Source organism: Mobula hypostoma, unplaced genomic scaffold (genome assembly GCF_963921235.1).
Source record: "Mobula hypostoma unplaced genomic scaffold, sMobHyp1.1 scaffold_36, whole genome shotgun sequence".
Taxonomy (NCBI): Eukaryota; Metazoa; Chordata; class Chondrichthyes; order Myliobatiformes; family Myliobatidae; genus Mobula; species Mobula hypostoma.
The window spans coordinates 1,055,764-1,073,685 of record NW_026948187.1 but is presented as its reverse complement, the minus strand read 5'-3'; the positions used below and the strand labels follow the sequence as shown (position 1 = coordinate 1,073,685).

The 17,922-nt window shown below is 44.1% G+C and overlaps 1 non-coding gene and 1 pseudogene across 1 annotated transcript; one reads left to right on the top strand and one right to left on the bottom strand.

Moving 5' to 3' along the window:
• LOC134341626 (zinc finger protein 585B-like) overlaps window positions 1–17,922 on the bottom strand; it is a 196,923-nt pseudogene that overhangs the window by 79,856 nt on the left and 99,145 nt on the right.
• Window positions 1,330–1,418, top strand: trnap-cgg (transfer RNA proline (anticodon CGG)). The gene is given in 2 exon segments: window positions 1,330–1,365; window positions 1,383–1,418. It is a non-coding gene; the product is annotated as a tRNA-Pro (tRNA).

Genomic DNA, 17,922 nt, shown 5'->3' with positions numbered 1-17,922 from the left:
GGATTTAATCATTGATTCTGACACAGTGAGAGGGTTAGTTTTGTTGTAAGGAGGCAACATTACTGTCCCCTTACTGTCTTCCCTCTCCACCCCGTCCTCCCTCTCACCCCCACATTGGACATAAATTCAGGGTGAAAGTGAATTCTTTGAGGGGAGTCTGAAGGGGAATTCTTCACTCAGAGGTTGGTGGGAGCGTGGAATGATCTGCCAGTGAAAGTGGTGGATGTGGGTTCAATTGAGACACTAAAGAGAAATTTGTACCAATCGGCACTGGCCACATCCTTTCTGATAACATGAAAACTGGCCTTTCTGTGATTTATAATGTCAACCGAGGAGCAACACAATCTGCACCTTAGTTGCCTTTAAACTAAAGACCCGAACTTCAAGGCGAGTGGTTCTGGGTCCGAATCCGGCTAGCCCTTTGCAAACTTTCTGTGGTGGGTTGAGCTTCGAAATAACAAACTCGTTCCCGTAAACAAATATGACCGGCTGCGTCTCATTCCTCAACAGCAGATCAGGTATCGCATATTCTTTATCAGGGAGACCTGGGACTTCTACGTACTGATGAAGGAAACTTTGCTGAACACACTTGACACAATCTATCCACCTCAAGATCATTTACACTATAGATATCCCAGTTAATACGTGGAAAGTTAAAACCACCTTATGTTTCTTGTAGTAGTCTGCTCCTCTAAATCCAACTGACTATTGAGTGGCTTGTAATATAATCCCACTAATGTGGTCACCCATTTCTGATCCCTTAGTTCCACCGATATATCCTCAGTAGTCAAACTCCCCATCCTGTCCTGTTGGAATAATGCCCTGACATTTTCCCTGACTCGTCACACCCCTGCTCTGTCATGTCTAAAACAGTGTATCCCTGGAACACTGATCAGATTGTGGAGTATTATTTCCTTCTGCAACCAAGTCTCAATAGTATCAAACGACTGTGCTGTTCATGAAGCAAGTACTTCTGTACACCCGCCTGAAATCATTCAATTATCAACCGTCCACCAGCAGCCGGGGCAGGGAATCGCTGAGCAGCATCACCCTATGCAAGAAAAGTCTGCTCGGAATTGAGTTTTAAACAAACGTCCCTTGTTTGGGTCCCTTCCACTGGCAAATGCATTCTGACCTGCTCTATATCAGGGCCCGTTATATTGTTATTTTGACTGAATGAAGTAGCAAATACTCGTAATCTCAAAGAAATACGGGCCCAACATATTTCGACATCAGGCTTTCCTCTCAACAACGGAAAGGACAATGGGTTTTCCACCAATTAACTTTAAGTGGCTTCGGAGTTCAGTTGTGACGCAATCAGCGAACGTGGGCTCGTTGGTCTAGTGGTATGATTCTCGCTTCGGGTGAAAAAGCATAGAATATGCGAGAGGTCCCGGGTTCAAATCCCGGACGAGCCCCGTTATTGGATACTATCAGCGATTTGCTTCACGATTTCTGCACTGACGCACGAGATAAGTGGCTATATCAAACAGAAACACTGACGAAGGAATTGGAAATAGTTTTCAAGGTGGGTAATTTTGAAGTATCACATTTTGGAATTTCAAAACAGCTGAGTATTTATTCTATGAATGGTAGAGCCCCGGGGAGTGCAAATCAGCAAGGAGAGAGAGAGAGAGAGAGAGAGAGTCGCAGAAGGGCATGGTTTGCTGAAAACCGTCTCATATGCAGAGAGACTGTGGGAAAGGTGTTCGGCACGCTGGCCTTAGGAGGTCAGTGTAGGAGTTGGGAGGTTGTGTTGGTGTTACACTCTATTGTGGACATACGTGTAAAATGGAAAGAGCACAGCCAGTCTTTGGAAAACTATGGATCTGCATGTCGACGAGCGCTGTAGACATTTATGTGGAAGAACAAGAAACTGGCAAGTGAAATTACATTGCTTAACCTCTTCCCTTGCTCTGACCAGGACACAGGCGGCTCTAACTTGCATACAATATCGGTATATACATTTTCTGGGGTTTCGAATCGGTGCGGGCAGAAATTAGGTGAGCGAAACTGCTCATTCTTGTCACATTATTGTGCCAAACGCTTGGGATTTCGAGAGCTGGAATTTTAACACTGAATTCATTTTTCTCTGATCCAGATTGAGAATCTCAGTTCTGATCTTCACCAACATCTGTCTTACGGATGTGACTTGCTTCAGAATCAATATCAGAATCGGGTTTAATATCTGGGACGTATGTCGAGAAATCTGTTACCTTAGCGGCAGCAATACAATCAATACATGATAAATACAGAAATAAAATTCAATCAATCATTCAATTAGAGTAAACATATTATGTATATTAAACAGTTATTTAAAAAAAATAGAGCAAAACAGATTAAAGAGTGAGGTTCATAAGTTCAATGTCCATTTAGACATTGGATGGCAGAGGGGAAGATTTGGCTCCTGAATCGCTGAGAGTGAGTGCGAGAAGAGGGCGTGCCTTCGGGGACTAGGGCCATCATAATTTCCGAGGCACTGTTCTTTGAAGATATCCTGGATACCACGGAGGCTAGTATCCAAGATAGTGCTGACCAATTTTACAACTTTCTGTCGTGTGAATTAGCACCCCTCAATCTCCACCGCCCCGATACCAGACAGTGATGCGGCCTGTTAAGAAGTCTTTTCAAGGTACATCTGTCGATTGGGTGATTTCCAGAAAAAGGATCATAGGTTCTTAATTGGTCAGGGGACTAAAGGTTTTTGGGAAAGAGAAGGAGGTTGGGGTTGTGGAACAGATTGCCCGCGATGGAAAATTGGAGGAATACGATGGACCGAGGGTCACAATACTGCTCCGATATCCTGTGGTTTAATGGTAATGTCCCTTGTCATTTGACCGTCTGCATTAACCATCGGACATTGACTCAATGCCTTACCAAACTGCGTGTTGATGGTTTCTACCGTGCTGCGTTCATTAAAATTCTTTGTTACCTCCTAATGAACACTCTGGGAAATGAAGCAGAAAGACACCTTCCTAACTATGTCATGCAAGTCACCTTGAGACTTTCTTTAGATGAGAATAGGACCTCTTTGCGTCATTCCCTGTTCAGGTAAACACATCAGAAAGTTGATACCAACTCACTGGAGACAGGTGAACTCGAACGATGAAGTTAGGACCTCTGTGCAGTTGGATGTTGTCTGGTCATAGCGTGTTGAAGGGCCTACTGATTTAGAATGAAATCAGCTAAATCTCTTTGCTGTGCTACTCACAGAATCCGAGCACGAACCAGGCCCGATCTGATCTCAGGACTGCTCTGAGCGAATTCCACATCCTTCCTATAGTGAGGCGACCAGAACTGGACACAGTACTCCAAGTTGCTGTGGAAGGTTAGATCACATGGGATCCAGGGAGAGCTGGCTAACTGGATGCACGGTTGTCTTGATGGTAGGAAGCAGAGAGTGATGGTGGGAGGCTGTTTATTGGACTTAAGGCCCGTGCCTAGTGATGTTCCCCAGGGTTACACCCCATTGCTATCATTATTCATTGATATTTAATTATATTTGCATTTACACAGTTGTTGAATTCTCTGCTCTACTTGATCTTTCACTGATCCTGTTATTATTCTACAGATTTGCTAAGTGTTCCTGTAGGATAAAGAATCTCAGGGTTGTATGTGGTGACATATGTACTCTGATAATAAAATTTACTTTGAACTTTGAACATTGCTACTTGTCATCTCGATCAATAATTTGGTTGAGAATGTACAGGATATGGATAGTAGGTTTTCAGTAAGTTTAAACAATTACTTTTTCTGAAAGATATTAAGTTTAAACTCTCCACTGTTTCCCTCTCCGCACTCGACCACCCCCTCCCCTTACTGACTTCCCTCTCTGCCCCGTCCTCCCTCTCACCCCCACATTGGACATAAGTTCAGGGTGAAAGTGAAATATTTGAGGGGAGTCTGAAGGGGAATTCTTCACTCAGAGTTTGGTGGGAGTGTGGAATGAGCTGCCAGTGGAAGTGGTGAATGTGGGTTCGATTTAGACACTAAAGAGAAATTTGGGTGATGACATGGATGGGAGGTGTATGGAGGCTATGGTGCAGGTAGTTGGAACGAGGCAGTAAAAACAAAAGCAGGTCAGCATTGACTAGACGGGCCAAAGGGCCTGTTTCAGTGCTGCTGGGCTCTGTGACTGTCATAATATTCTGATTTGTAATTTCCACAGTCAGTGCTTTGCTGCTAATGACTGAACCCAGAAATTTACTCAAATAAGAACTGAAAGACTCTCAGCTGGCTACAAAAAGTGTTTAAAAGCTGTGATACTTGCCAAAGGGGGTGTTACTAAGTACTGACCATGCAGATTGCCCAGACTTTTGCTTCAGGCCCTTTTCCTTTTCCGTTACTTTGAAACTGTAAAAGATGGAAATAAAAATGTAATCTTGCTTAAAATATTAAAGAAATGTGTCATGTTTAACTTTCTGCCTTTTGGAAATCAGGTCATCTTTTACTCGCTTAGCTATTCACAGTAACAGAAATTTAACCAGGGGTGCCCAAACATTTGCATGGCACTGTATATATCCTGTGCCTTCCGAATTGCTTCCAGAAATTCCTGCCGTTGCTGCTCTGTTTTCATCCCTGCCCCTGTACTTTGCAAATCAATTTTGACCAATTTATCTCTCATGCCTCTCTAATTTTCTTTAATTCCACATCTGACTTTAGCTTCTCCTTCTCCAATGTCAGGGTGAATTTGATCATATAAAGATCACTTTCCCTTAAGGGTTCTTTGAACTTAAGTGACCTAATTAATTCCGCTTCATTACAACACCCAATCCAGAATAGCTGATCCCCAAGTGGTCTCAACCACGAGCTGCACTAAAAAAGCATCTTGTTGGCATTCTAGGAATTCCTCCTCTTGAGACCAACACCGTCCTAATTCTCCTAATCACCTGCATGACAATCCCCCATTGCTATTGTAACATTGCCCTTTTGGCACACATTTTCTATCTCCCATTGTAATTTGTGGACCACATACTTACTACTGTTTGGAGGTCTCTATACAATTCCCATCAGGGATTTTTTTTTACATTTGCTGTTCCTTAATTCTACCCACAGATTCTGCACCTTCCAACCCTATGCCAGGTCTTTCTAATGACTTTACTTAATATTTTACAAACACAGCCACAGAATCCCACTATCAGCTTGTTCTTGGCTTGTTCTTTCAAGAAACATATAAGTATCTGGGAAACAAGAGGACCTGCAGATGCTAGAAATCTAGAGAACTACACACAAACTGCTGGAGGATCTCAGCATGTCAGGCAGCATCTATGGATGGGAATCAACATTTTGGGCCAAGACCCTTCATCGGGACTCTTGATCCCAATGTATCTGGAATATCAACAAGCAAAGAAAATAGAAAGTAGTGTGAAGTAGGGAAAACCTTTGACAAAATTTAGGTCAAGGCTTAAAAAAACCTGCCAAACAGAGCTCAATAGTTAACAAATACAACAAAGGCAATAAACACTTTCATCAATACCAACATTGGCTTTTTTAAAGTGAAAATATCTTCGTCCCATTTCAATCAGTAAAATTTACAAAGATAAATAAGAACTTTGGAAAACTTTAGAAAGGACTATTTACACTTAAACCCACTTAGATTAACACTACCTTGGACAGAAGATGGAAGTGAAATAACACACATTAAAAAAAAATCACACAACAGTCAGATAAAACTTCTAAGTACGAGGGGTGATTGATAAATTCATGGCCTAAGGTAGGAGGAGATGAGTTATACAGCCCTCGTTACATGCACATGCAGTTCAACTCTTTTGAGTGATTATGCAGAAAGTTTGAAGTTAAGAACTCATCAGGGGTAATTGATAGGTTTGTGGCCTAAGGTAGAAGGAAATGAGTTATTAACTTCAAACTTTCCGCATAATCACTCAAAGAGCTGACCTGCATGTGCATGTAACGAGAGCTTTATAACTCATCTCCTTCTAACTTAGGCAATGAACTCATCAATCGCCCATCTGTGGGCACTTTCTGGAGGTCCAAGATCCGTATGCTCCACGACTGCTGGACTAAGTGTGTAAATGTAGGAGAGGACGATGTTGAAAAATAAATGTGCTAGGTTTTCTAAAACTGACTCTTACCTGAGGCCGCGAACATATCAATCACCCCTTGTATATATCTTCATCAAAAATGAACAGGATTCAGCACTCCCTGTGTGTATATGCAATCGTTGTAAGAAATACAGACCAGAAAACATAAATGAGAGGTCAAATCAGAAAAATGAATCATCACTATGGAAGAAAACATTAACCAGTGGAATGAGTATGACCCTCCATGGGAGACGTCCCAATGATCTGAGCAGACAAGATGGTGACAAGGAAGCATCGAGCACCTGACTGAGAGTTGGAGACCTCTTCCCAGAGACAGAGGGGTTCCTTGCAGAAATACAGGACAAGGTGGTTAACAAAAGGAAAAGAAAATCAAAAACACATGAAATATAAACAAACAAGGCAGCAAGTGCAGAAAATGCCAAGAGAAACCAGACACAATCCAACACATTTCAGGATCCTGCAGCAGTTTAACTCAATCTAATTACTTACAAAGGTACAATCAAGTGGCAAATATCATTCATCAAAATCTTGCTTTAAAATACAAACTCATGAACGCCCTCCATCAATTCGTGAAGGTACCATAAATTCAAGCCAGATCCAGAAAATCTTACAAATTATATGATAATCAATACATTATTTCAGATAGGACAATCCATAATAACCATCCGGATATAATATTACAGGATAAACAAGCAGGAACAACTCCCTCAATAGATGAAACCATTCCCAACACACCCTCACCACGGGTATTGTTTGTGTCATCAGTCAGACAACCAAATTATTTTCCCTGTCAATCAGCTTCCAAATGTTGCTACTCTGTCATTCGTTGCCACACCCCGCTGCTGATTCTCTTCTCATCATCATACGTTCTTACCCCGACCATCGTCCAGAGCCCCAAACTCTGCCCTGTGCAGACCTGCCTCTGGTTTCTGACCCTGCTCCGTTGAGCATCCAACTGATGGTTTCCCATTCTGATTTCAGTCTTTAGAGGACAGTGGTGTTTCCTTACAACCCTTTAGAAGCAGGGAAAATGACTGATAATGTGGAAATGAGCCATCAATAAGGAGGTTAACTATCAATGTCATTCTTCCTCAGCCCAGAGATTAGAGGGGCGAAGTACATCTCAGACAGAACTGCAGTCAGCTCAACTTCTTCAGTCTGCAGAAAATTCAAGGGAAACCTCTTCACCCACAGAGTGGTGACTGTTTGGAACCCATAAGCACAGGGAGAGCGAAAGATGAACAACAGGGCAGGATTTCAAAGGACCGTCGTGGAACTGAATCACTGGCAGGGTCCAGCCGGCCTGAGTCAACTCTCTACTGTACACTAGGTGTATTATAAATTCACCAAGTACCGGAGACAGAGTTTAAAATAGAACAGATTTATTTGTCTCAGATCCAAAATATTGAACTCCAGTCCCATTAAAGGTGAATATGCAGCAGAAGAAACTCCTCCCATGCCCAGTGACCAGGGTGCAGAACTGGGTGTGGGGAGCAGCAGCAATTATTGCAGATTTCAGCACTGACAGTCACTCTCGAAATTGCATTCAGCACGGTGATGGACAAATATCCAGCATGCAGCTTAATCAAACTTTCTCCCCAGTGTGAACCCGGTCGTGTGTCACAAGTGTAACACGCTGTAAGGTTTCACTGCTAAAGTAACGGCCTCTGTGCAGTGTTTCACTGCTGAGGTAATGGTTTCTCTGTAGCAGCAATGTTTAGGTTATGACTAGAGATAACAGGGTTTTGTTGTGCGGGGCTATCCAATGACAGAAATGTTCTTCCTTGTGAGTCTGGAAGAGAGATTTTCGTGATCTTTTGCTGGGGAGAGATGAGAAGACGTGAATGGAGAGAGTGGGCCCATTTTCTTTCTTTTTGTTTTCTTTACTAACCCTACAGTCAAAGTAAGAACTTTAAATCTCATTCATTTAATCACATATTGTGTACTGTTTGTTATTTCGGGGTACTGATTTGTAACAGAGGACACATCACACAGCATCCACCAAAACGAGATTTCATAAGTTTCGCCCGGCTGGTGGGCTATCACCCCCTATATTAAGCTGTTAGCCGAAGCGAGAGTTACATAAGGTTAGATGACTGAGTGAATACTTCCCACATTCACAGCACGTGATCGGCCTCTACCCAGTGTGAACTTGCTGGTGTCTCTGTAGGCGAGATGACCAAGTGAATCCCTTCCCACACACTGAGCAGGTGAATGGCCTCTCCCGAATGTGAACTGACAGGTGTGTCAGTAGGCGAGATGACCGAGTGAATCCCTTCCCACAGTCTGAGCAGGTGAACGGCCTCTCCCTGGTGTGAACTGACTGGTGTGCTTGTAGGCTAGCTAACTGTGTGAACCCCTTCCCACACTCTGAGCAGGTGAATGGCCTCTCCCCAGTGTGAACTCGCTGATGTACCTTCAGATGAGATGACGAAGTGAATCCTTTCCCACAGGTTGAGCAGGTGAATGGCCTCTCTCCAGTGTGAACTCGCTGATGTACCTTCAGTTGAGATAATTCAGTGAATCCCTTCCCACAGTCTGAGCAGGTGAATGGCCTCTCTCCAGTGTGAACTCGCTGATGTACCTTCAGATGAGATGATTCAGTGAATCCCTTCCCACAGTCTGCGCAGGTGAATGGCCTCTCCCCAGTGTGAACTGACCGGTGTCTCAGTAGGTGAGAAGATTTAGTGAATCCCTTCCCACAGTCCGAGCAGGTGAAGGGCCACTCTCCGGTGTGAACTGACGGGTGTCTCAGTAACTGAGATGACAAAGAGAATCCCTTCCCACAGTCTGAGCAGGTAAACGGCCTCTCTCTGGTGTGAACATGCTGATGTATCTTCAGTTGGGATGACCGAGTGAAGGTCTTCCCACAGTCTGAGCAAGTGAATGGCCTCTCCTCAGTATGAGCTCGCCAATGTACCTTCAGTTGAGATGATTCCATGAATCCCTTCCCGCAGTCAGAGCAAGTGAACATCCTCTCCCCTGTGTGAACTGACCGGTGTCTCAGTAGGTGGGATGACTGAGTGAATCCCTTCCCACAGTCCGAGCAGGTGAACGGCCTCTCCCCAGTGTGAACTCGCTGGTGAGCCATTAGGTCAGACGACTGAGTGAATCCTTCCCCAAAAGTTCAGCATATAACTAGCGTCTGCCCAGTGTGAACTGACTGGTGTGTCCACAGGTGGGAAGACCGACTGAATCCCTTCTCACACACAAAACAGGTGAATGTCCTTGTCCCAGTGTGAACTTGCTGATGTACCTTCAGTGGAGATGACCGACTGATCCATTCCTACTGTCTGAGCAAATGAATGGGCTCCCCCGTGTAAAATGACAGGCATGCCAGCAGGTCAGATGATCGAGTGAATCTCTTGCTCCACTTATTAAATGTCTGGACAGAGACAGCAAAACTGGTGTGTTGTGTTCGAGATTCCCGGAAACAAATTCCTCGTCATTTTTAACCTGCAAAAAAGATTTACAAAACCGATCAATGGGTATAGGACAACATTTCAGATGAGATCACTTGATTTGTCATGGTGTGAACTGACATCACACTGTTACTGTGAGGATCAACCCAAGTTAGAGTGAGAAATCATCTTCTAAATGGGCACAGTGCTGGTATCTGGAATGACCATCAAATTCTGATGCTCTTCCTGAATGAATGGGGCATTTCTGCCATCTCCAATCTGTGACCTGGCTCAGTTTGACTCTCTCCATTAGTATTATTCCCTGTTCCCACTGAGCTGCATGGGTTCCTGGCCGCACAGTAACTGAAACACTCTCACGCAAATAGCCGGCAGTGCATTCCACACACCCACCACTCTCTGTGTAAAAAACTTACCCCTGACATCCCCTTGGTATCTATTTCCAAATACCTCAAAACCATGCCCCCTTGTGTTACCCATTTCAGCCCTGGGAAAAAACCTCTGGCTGTCCACATGATCAATGCTGCTCATCATCTTATACACCTAAAAAAGGCTCCAAACATAAACAGAGAAGTTATACATTGCTTTGAGGATTTGTTTGAAGTATACAAAATTATGAGGGTATAGATAGGGTAAATGCAAGCAGCTTTTTCCATGGAGATTGGGTGGGATGACAACCAGAGGTCATGGGGAAGGTGAAAATTTAACAGGAACATGTGGAAAAGCTGTTTACTGAAATGGTCATGAGAGTGTGGAATGAGATGCCAGCACGAGTGGTGAATATGAGCTCAGTTTCACCATTTCAAAGAAGTTCAGATGGGGGTCTGGATGGAAGGGGTACAGAGGGTGATGGTCCCGGTGCAGATTGGTGCATTAGACAGCTTAAATGTTTTTTTTGGCATTGACTAGATGGGCCAAATAGCCTGTTTCCTTACTGAACTTCTCCATGTTTCTATGACAGAGAAGCTGGCCAAACTTGTTTGGAAGAGAAAAGGTAAGAGTGACAACGGAGCAGCAATGGTTGGAGTTTCTGGGAGCAATTCAGGAGCTGAGTGATCGATACATCCCAAAGAAGTGGAAGCATTGGAAAGGCAGGAGGACACAACCGTGGCTGAAATAAGAAACCAAAGCCAACATCAAAGACAAAGAGAGGGGAAACAAAAGAGCAAAATCTATTGGGAAACTTTTAGAAACCTACTGAAGACCACTAAAAAAAAAGTCAGATGAGCTCAGGGCATGAAATGATGATATTGTAGTTATTAATGAGTCTTGGTCGCACCCAACAGTCTGAGGCATTTAGAGGAACAAAATATCCGGGGTCTCAATATCTCTTGAAAACCAAGGTTCCTTGCACCAGTTACCTTTCAACTTTTATTTTTGCAGGCTCATACAAACTCTACACCCTCAAACTTTCACTTCTGAAGGCCTCCCACTTACCAAGTACTCCTTTGCCAGAAAACAGCCTGCCCCAATCCACACTTGTCAGATCCTTTCTGATACCATCAAAATTGACCTTTCTCCAATTTAGAATCTCAACCCATGGTCCAAACCTCTCTTTTTCCATATTTACTTTGAATCTCATGGCATTATGATCACTGATTTCTGTCTCCAGCCCTGGATCATTTCCTAACAGCTTATTGCACACTTCTACTTTGGGAATTCTACGTACTGATTAAGGGCACATTTGACAAACTCTACCCCATTTAGTCCTTTTACAGTATGGGAGTCCCAGTCAATATATGGAAAGTTAAAATCAGTTACTGAATCAACCTTTGTTTATTGGCATGCTCTGCGATCTCTCTACAAATTTGTTCCTCTAAATCCCTCAGACTGTTGTGTACAACCAAGTCCCAATAATGGCTACAACATCATAATTCCCTGTCCTGAGCTCATCCGGCATTCCTACGATGCTTCTTTCAGTGTGATATACTCAGCTCAGCACATTCATCACACCATGCTCAATCATTTGATTGCTGACTCTATCTGAGGTCTGAACAACATCTGACTGGTGTCAAGGAAACAAACTCTCCCTCATTGTCACAAAAACAAAGGAGCTGATTGTGGACGACAGGAGGAATGGAGACGGGCTAACCCCTATTGACATCAATCGATCTGGGGTTGAGAGGGTGAACAGCTTTAAGTTCCTCGGTATAAACATCATCGAGGATCTCACATGGTCTGTCCATACCGGCTGTGTTGTGAACAAAAGCACAATAGCAACTCTTTCACTTCAGACGGTTAAAAAAGTTTGGGATGGAGTCCCGAATCCTAAGAACTTTCTACAGGGACACAATTGAGAGCATCCTGACTGGCTGCATCACTGCCTGGTATGGGAACTGTACTTCCCTCAATTGCAGGAACCTGCAGAGAGTGGTGTGGACAGCCCAGCACATCTGTAGATGTGAACTTCCCACTATTCAGGACACTTACAGTGACAGGTGTGTCGAAAGGGCCCAAAGGATATTGTGGACCCGAATCACCACAACCACAAACTGTTCCTGCTGCTACCGTCCAGGAAATGGTATCACAGCAAAAGGACCAACAGGCTCCAGGACATCATCTTCTACCAGGCCATCAGACTGATTAATTCATGCTGATACAATTGCATTTCTGTGTTATATTGACTGTCCTATGTATAAACTATTTATAATAAATTACACATTGCACATTTAGACGGAGACATAACATAAAGATTTCCACTCCTCATGTAGAGTAAGGATGTATGTAATAAAGTCAATTCAATTCAATTCACCCTCTCCACTATCTGTTCTGTCATTCTGGCTCCCTTTCCCTCTACAATTTATATTAACCACCTCACCCCCTCTCCCACACTAGCACTAGCAAGCCTTACCACTGGGATATTAGTCCCCTCTTGTTCTGTAACCCTAACTAACAAATCCCCTATCAGCCCTTTGACTTTCCTCTGCCAGGTAATTCCCCCCCCCCCCCCCACCGCAACAGTTTCTAAAGTGGTCCACCTCTTGTTGTTTGGGGTGGCCACAAGAGTACTCTGTGATGGCTATTTAAACTCATTCCCCTTCCTGACTCTCACCCAGTTTCCTGTGTCCTGCACCTTGGGCGTAACTCACCTCTCTTCATGTCATATCTATCACCCCCTCCAACTCCTGGATGATCCGGAATTTATCCATTTCATGTTCAACTCCTTAAAGTGCAGGGTTACAAGCTGCAGCTGGATGCACATCTTGTAGGTGAGGGCATCAGGGACACTGGAGGTCTCCCCACCTTCCCACCAATGTCCCCTCTAATTTGCAATGACCAGTGTGCACATAAATCTTGTACTGTGCATTTTTCACCCAGTGACAACATGCACACAGTTAATTTTATATAGAGAGGTATTCACTTGAGCAGCTAGTAAATCACTGTTGATAGGAACTGTAATCTTGTCTGGGTATGATCGAGTTCATCTGCACTCTCACACAACCTACGTAGCAGGCTTGTAACGGGTAATGAATGACTTTCTCACCAGAGCTTTTGCATATTGTCCATATGTGGTTTGCTTGCTAAATTACGCTTTAAAAAGTCAGATTTCAAAATATCACTCCACTTCTTCCCACTTGCAAATTCTCCAGCAACTTTTGCATCACCGCCATACACACAGGTAATACCAGTTTCTGTATTGTACATAAATATTTCCCCTGAACCCTTCCCCAGATGACTGACAGTGGGAAGCTCATTGATGGTAATGCCAATGAATATAAAGGGAAGCGCAGTTGTCTGTCCCATTGGAGTCTGGTACATTTGTGATGTGAAAGCTATTTGTTGCCCAGGGCAAAGGTGTTTGATATCATTATCTCCACAGAGTGAATGGGTCAAAACATGTCCTCACGGGTAGAAAGGTCCAGAACAAGAGAGTAGGACTGTCCCGAGATTGCGGGCACGGTGTTCGTATCTCAAAACAAATACCCTCAGTCGGTGTTAAAAAGGCTCGCCCCGAGATTCTCTCTTACCTCCGTCCAATTTTCGCCGAGGCCTTTGAATACTGCGCGCATGCGCGATATTCGGGACCATCCGCAGCCCTGACGCCTGCGCATTCGATCGATGTTTCAGTGACAGCGAGAATTGTTACGCAGCGCTTTTTGGGTAATCACGGTGCCATTTAAAGTTTCTGCAAGCACCTATTCCATGTCCATACACGTTTTCTTTTGTGTGTAGAAAACTCAGCAGCTCATTTAACGCAGAAAGCAGCTCCCATAAAATAATACAATTAATAACAGCAAACTTTCCGTGTGTTTAATGCCACAGTAGAACCTTCTTAAAAATGCAGATATAAAACACAAGAGATTCTGCTGTTGCTGGAAATGTAGACACATTCACACAAAATGCTGCAGGAACTCGGCAGATCAGGCAGCAAGTAAGCAGAGGAGTGCACAGTCTAGATATGCTGAAGGGGCTCGGCCTAAATGTTGTCTCCTCTCCACATTTGCTGCCTGATCTGTTGATTTCCACCAGTAGTTTGAAGAAATTAACCACTTTTTTTTTCGATCAACCAGTTTCCAATGTGACAGGATCCTGAATTACCCATTTGAACTGTATTTCGAAAAGAGAGAGAGAGAGAGAGAGAGAGTTATTTAACACCAACAGCTTGTTTGTAAAAGAGAGAGAGACGAAGACAAACGGTTGGACTGTCACCTTAAGGCAATGAAAGTAACTTTGGATTTATACTGAGTTGGAGTTGGAGACAGCATCAAGCAGCTCGTAAGTTGCCATTGTGACCGAAGGCAGCGCTATTTAATGGACACCCGATGTTATGATTTTAGGCAGGTTGCTGATACTTTCTTCAAGGATTTTTGCCTGTTTGCATTTCTTTCACAGAGAGAGGAAGGAGGGATTATTTGAATGACAGTTGATGCTCAGCACGGGAAGATAAAATAGATGTCAGATGATAGACTTGAGACACAGGTTCTGGACACTGAATGAGCATTGTTGTGCCCGCATGAAAAGTAGATTTTGGAGGATTGATCTTTCGTTCTTGCAGTGAAAAGAGGAAAGGGGATGACTGGTGGGGAGTTGTCCATGTGTCCATCCTCACCTGGGGGATAGCTCCACCACAGAAAACCGGTCCCCTTTGTTAAATTCACAGTCGGTGACTTTTAAAGGATTTCAAAGGAAAGCTAGAAGATCGACGGCGTCAGCTCACTTGAAGACTCAAATCTCTCCCACTGTCTCTGTCATTACTCAACTCAATACCACAAACTGAAACTGAATTGAACTGAACTTCACTCATCATTGTAATGCTGTATCTTTTAACCCTAGACTTAAAGAAGCTGCGTTTTTCATACAGGGTGACTTGGATAGGTTAGGTGAATGGGAAAATTCATGGCAGATTCAATTTATTGTGGATAAATGTGAGGTTATCCACTTTGGTGGCAAGAATAGGAAAACAGATTATTATCTGAATGGTGGCCGATTAGGAAAAGGGGAGGTGCAACGAGACCTGGGTGTCATTGTACACCAGTCATTGAAAGTGGGCATGCAGGTACAGCAGGCGGTGAAAAAGGCGAACGGTATGCTGGCATTTATAGCGAGAGGATTCGAGTACAGGAGCAGGGAGGTACTACTGCAGTTGTACAAGGCCTTGGTGAGACCACACCTGGAGTATTGTGTGCAGTTTTGGTCCCCTAATCTGAGGAAAGACATTCTTGCCATAGAGGGAGTACAAAGAAGGTTGACCAGATTGATTCTTGGGATGGCAGGACTTTCATATGATGAAAGACTGTATCGACTAGGCTTATACCCGCTGGAATTTAGAAGATTGAGGGGGGATCTTATTGAAACGTACAAAATCCGAAAGGGATTGGACAGGCTAGATATAGGAAGATTGTTCCCGATTTAGGGGAAGTCCAGAACGAGGGGTCACAGTTTGAGGTTAAAGGGGAAACCTTTTAGGACCGAAATGAGGAAAAACTTCTTCACACAGAGAGTGGTGAATCTGTGGAATTCTCTGCCATAGGATCAGTTGAGGTCAGTTCATTGGCAATATTTAAGTGGGAGTTAGATATGGCCCTTGTGGCTAAAGGGATCAGGGGGTATGGAGGAAAGGCAGGTACAGGGTTCTGAGTTGGATGATCAGCCATGATCATAGTGAATGGCAGTGCAGGCTCGAGGGGCCGAATGGCCTACTTCTGCACCTATTTTCTATGTTTTTATGTCTCTATATTTCCATACTTACTGATTTACTTACTTATATAATATATAATCATTGCAAACTTGTTTGATTTATTTACATTTATATTACTGTGTTGCGTAGTTAGCAATAAATATTATTCATTAATAGCAATACTGGACTCCTCAGTGTTTCCACCTCTGCTGATTGTTTATCCCGTCACGGAGTACGTGACAGAAATTGGCGCCTGCATCCGCGATATGAACAAATTGGTCGAGAGGCTGGTTTGAATTGATTGGGGGAAATCCCTTTTGATTTTGCTGTGTGGAAAAGCAGCAGAAATGGATGTTAGTGTTGAGAAGTTTCTGTTGGAACCAACCCCGGCAGTGTTGGATGATGCTACGAGGGCCGTGCTGTTGGGAATTGCTCTAAAGTTAAAACTAAAGCTGACCACTAAAATGAGGAGACCTCAGATGCGGACAGTAATAGCCCAGCATTATATAGATAAGGGAACGTTTGATGAGGTGGCGTTAGAGTTGTTCGTGGAAGGTGAATCTGCTGAGGATGAGCTTCAGCTTCGGTTGGAAATATTAAGAATGGAGCATGAATTGAAATTAAAACAGTTCAAGAGAGAGGCAGAAAGACAGAGACAGCTCGAGAGGGAGAAATGGCAACGAGCAGATCACGTGGCAGACAAGCAGAGGCGGTTCGAGCTGGAAAGGATAGAGAGGTTGCAGCAAAGAGGTTTAGTGTCGGACCCTGATAATTTCTACAGCTCGTAAGGGCTTGTTTTGTGTGAGGGCATACCCAGATGCAGAGGCGGTTCCAGCTGGAAAGGATAGAGAGGTTGCAGCAAAGAGGTTCAGTGTCGGACCCTGATAATTTCTACAGCTCGTAAGGGCTTGTTTTGTGTGAGGGCATACCCAGATGCAGAGGCGGTTCCAGCTGGAAAGGATAGAGAGGTTGCAGCAAAGAGGTTCAGTGTCGGACCCTGATAATTTCTACAGCTCGTAAGGGCTTGTTTTGTGTGAGGGCATACCCAGATGCAGAGGCGGTTCGAGCTGGAAAGGATAGAGAGGTTGCAGCAAAGAGGTTTAGTGTCGGACCCTGATAATTTCTACAGCTCGGAAGGGCTTGTTTTGTGTGAGGGCATACCCAGATGCAGAGGCGGTTCGAGCTGGAAAGGATAGAGAGGTTGCAGCAAAGAGGTTCAGTGTCGGACCCTGATAATTTCTACAGCTCGTAAGGGCTTGTTTTGTGTGAGGGCATACCCAGATGCAGAGGCGGTTCGAGCTGGAAAGGATAGAGAGGTTGCAGCAAAGAGGTTTAGTGTCGGACCCTGATAATTTCTACAGCTCGGAAGGGCTTGTTTTGTGTGAGGGCATACCCAGATGCAGAGGCGGTTCGAGCTGGAAAGGATAGAGAGGTTGCAGCAAAGAGGTTTAGTGTCGGACCCTGATAATTTCTACAGCTCGGAAGGGCTTGTTTTGTGTGAGGGCATACCCAGATGCAGAGGCGGTTCGAGCTGGAAAGGATAGAGAGGTTGCAGCAAAGAGGTTTAGTGTCGGACCCTGATAATTTCTACAGCTCGGAAGGGCTTGTTTTGTGTGAGGGCATACCCAGATGCAGAGGCGGTTCGAGCTGGAAAGGATAGAGAGGTTGCAGCAAAGAGGTTTAGTGTCGGACCCTGATAATTTCTACAGCTCGGAAGGGCTTGTTTTGTGTGAGGGCATACCCAGATGCAGAGACGGTTCGAGCTGGAAAGGATAGAGAGGTTGCAGCAAAGAGGTTTAGTGTCGGACCCTGATAATTTTTACAGCTCGGAAGGGCTTGTTTTGTGTGAGGGCATACCCAGATGCAAAGGATGCCGCTACTTTTACTTTATACTTTATTATCTCCAAACAATTGATACCAGAACGTACGATCATCAGAGCGATATTTGATTCTGCGCTTCCCGCTCCCTGGATTACAAATCGATAGTTAATATTAAAAATTCAAATTATAAATAATAAATAGAAAATATAAAAATGAAAAGTAAGGTAGTGCAAAAAAACCGAGGTGCAGGTCCGGATATTTGGAGGGTACGGCCCAGATCTGTGTCAGGATCCGTTCAGCAGTCTTATCACAGTTGGAAAGAAGCTGTTCCCAAATCTGGCCGTACCAGTCTTCAAGATCCTGAGCCTTCTCCAGGAGGGACTAGGGACGAAAAGTGTGTTGGCTGGGTGGGTCGTTCCTTGATTACCCTGCTACCCTGCAGTGGTTTGATAAGAGAGCAGACAAGGAAGTTTTAACCCACGAGGTTGAGTTTACTTCAGGA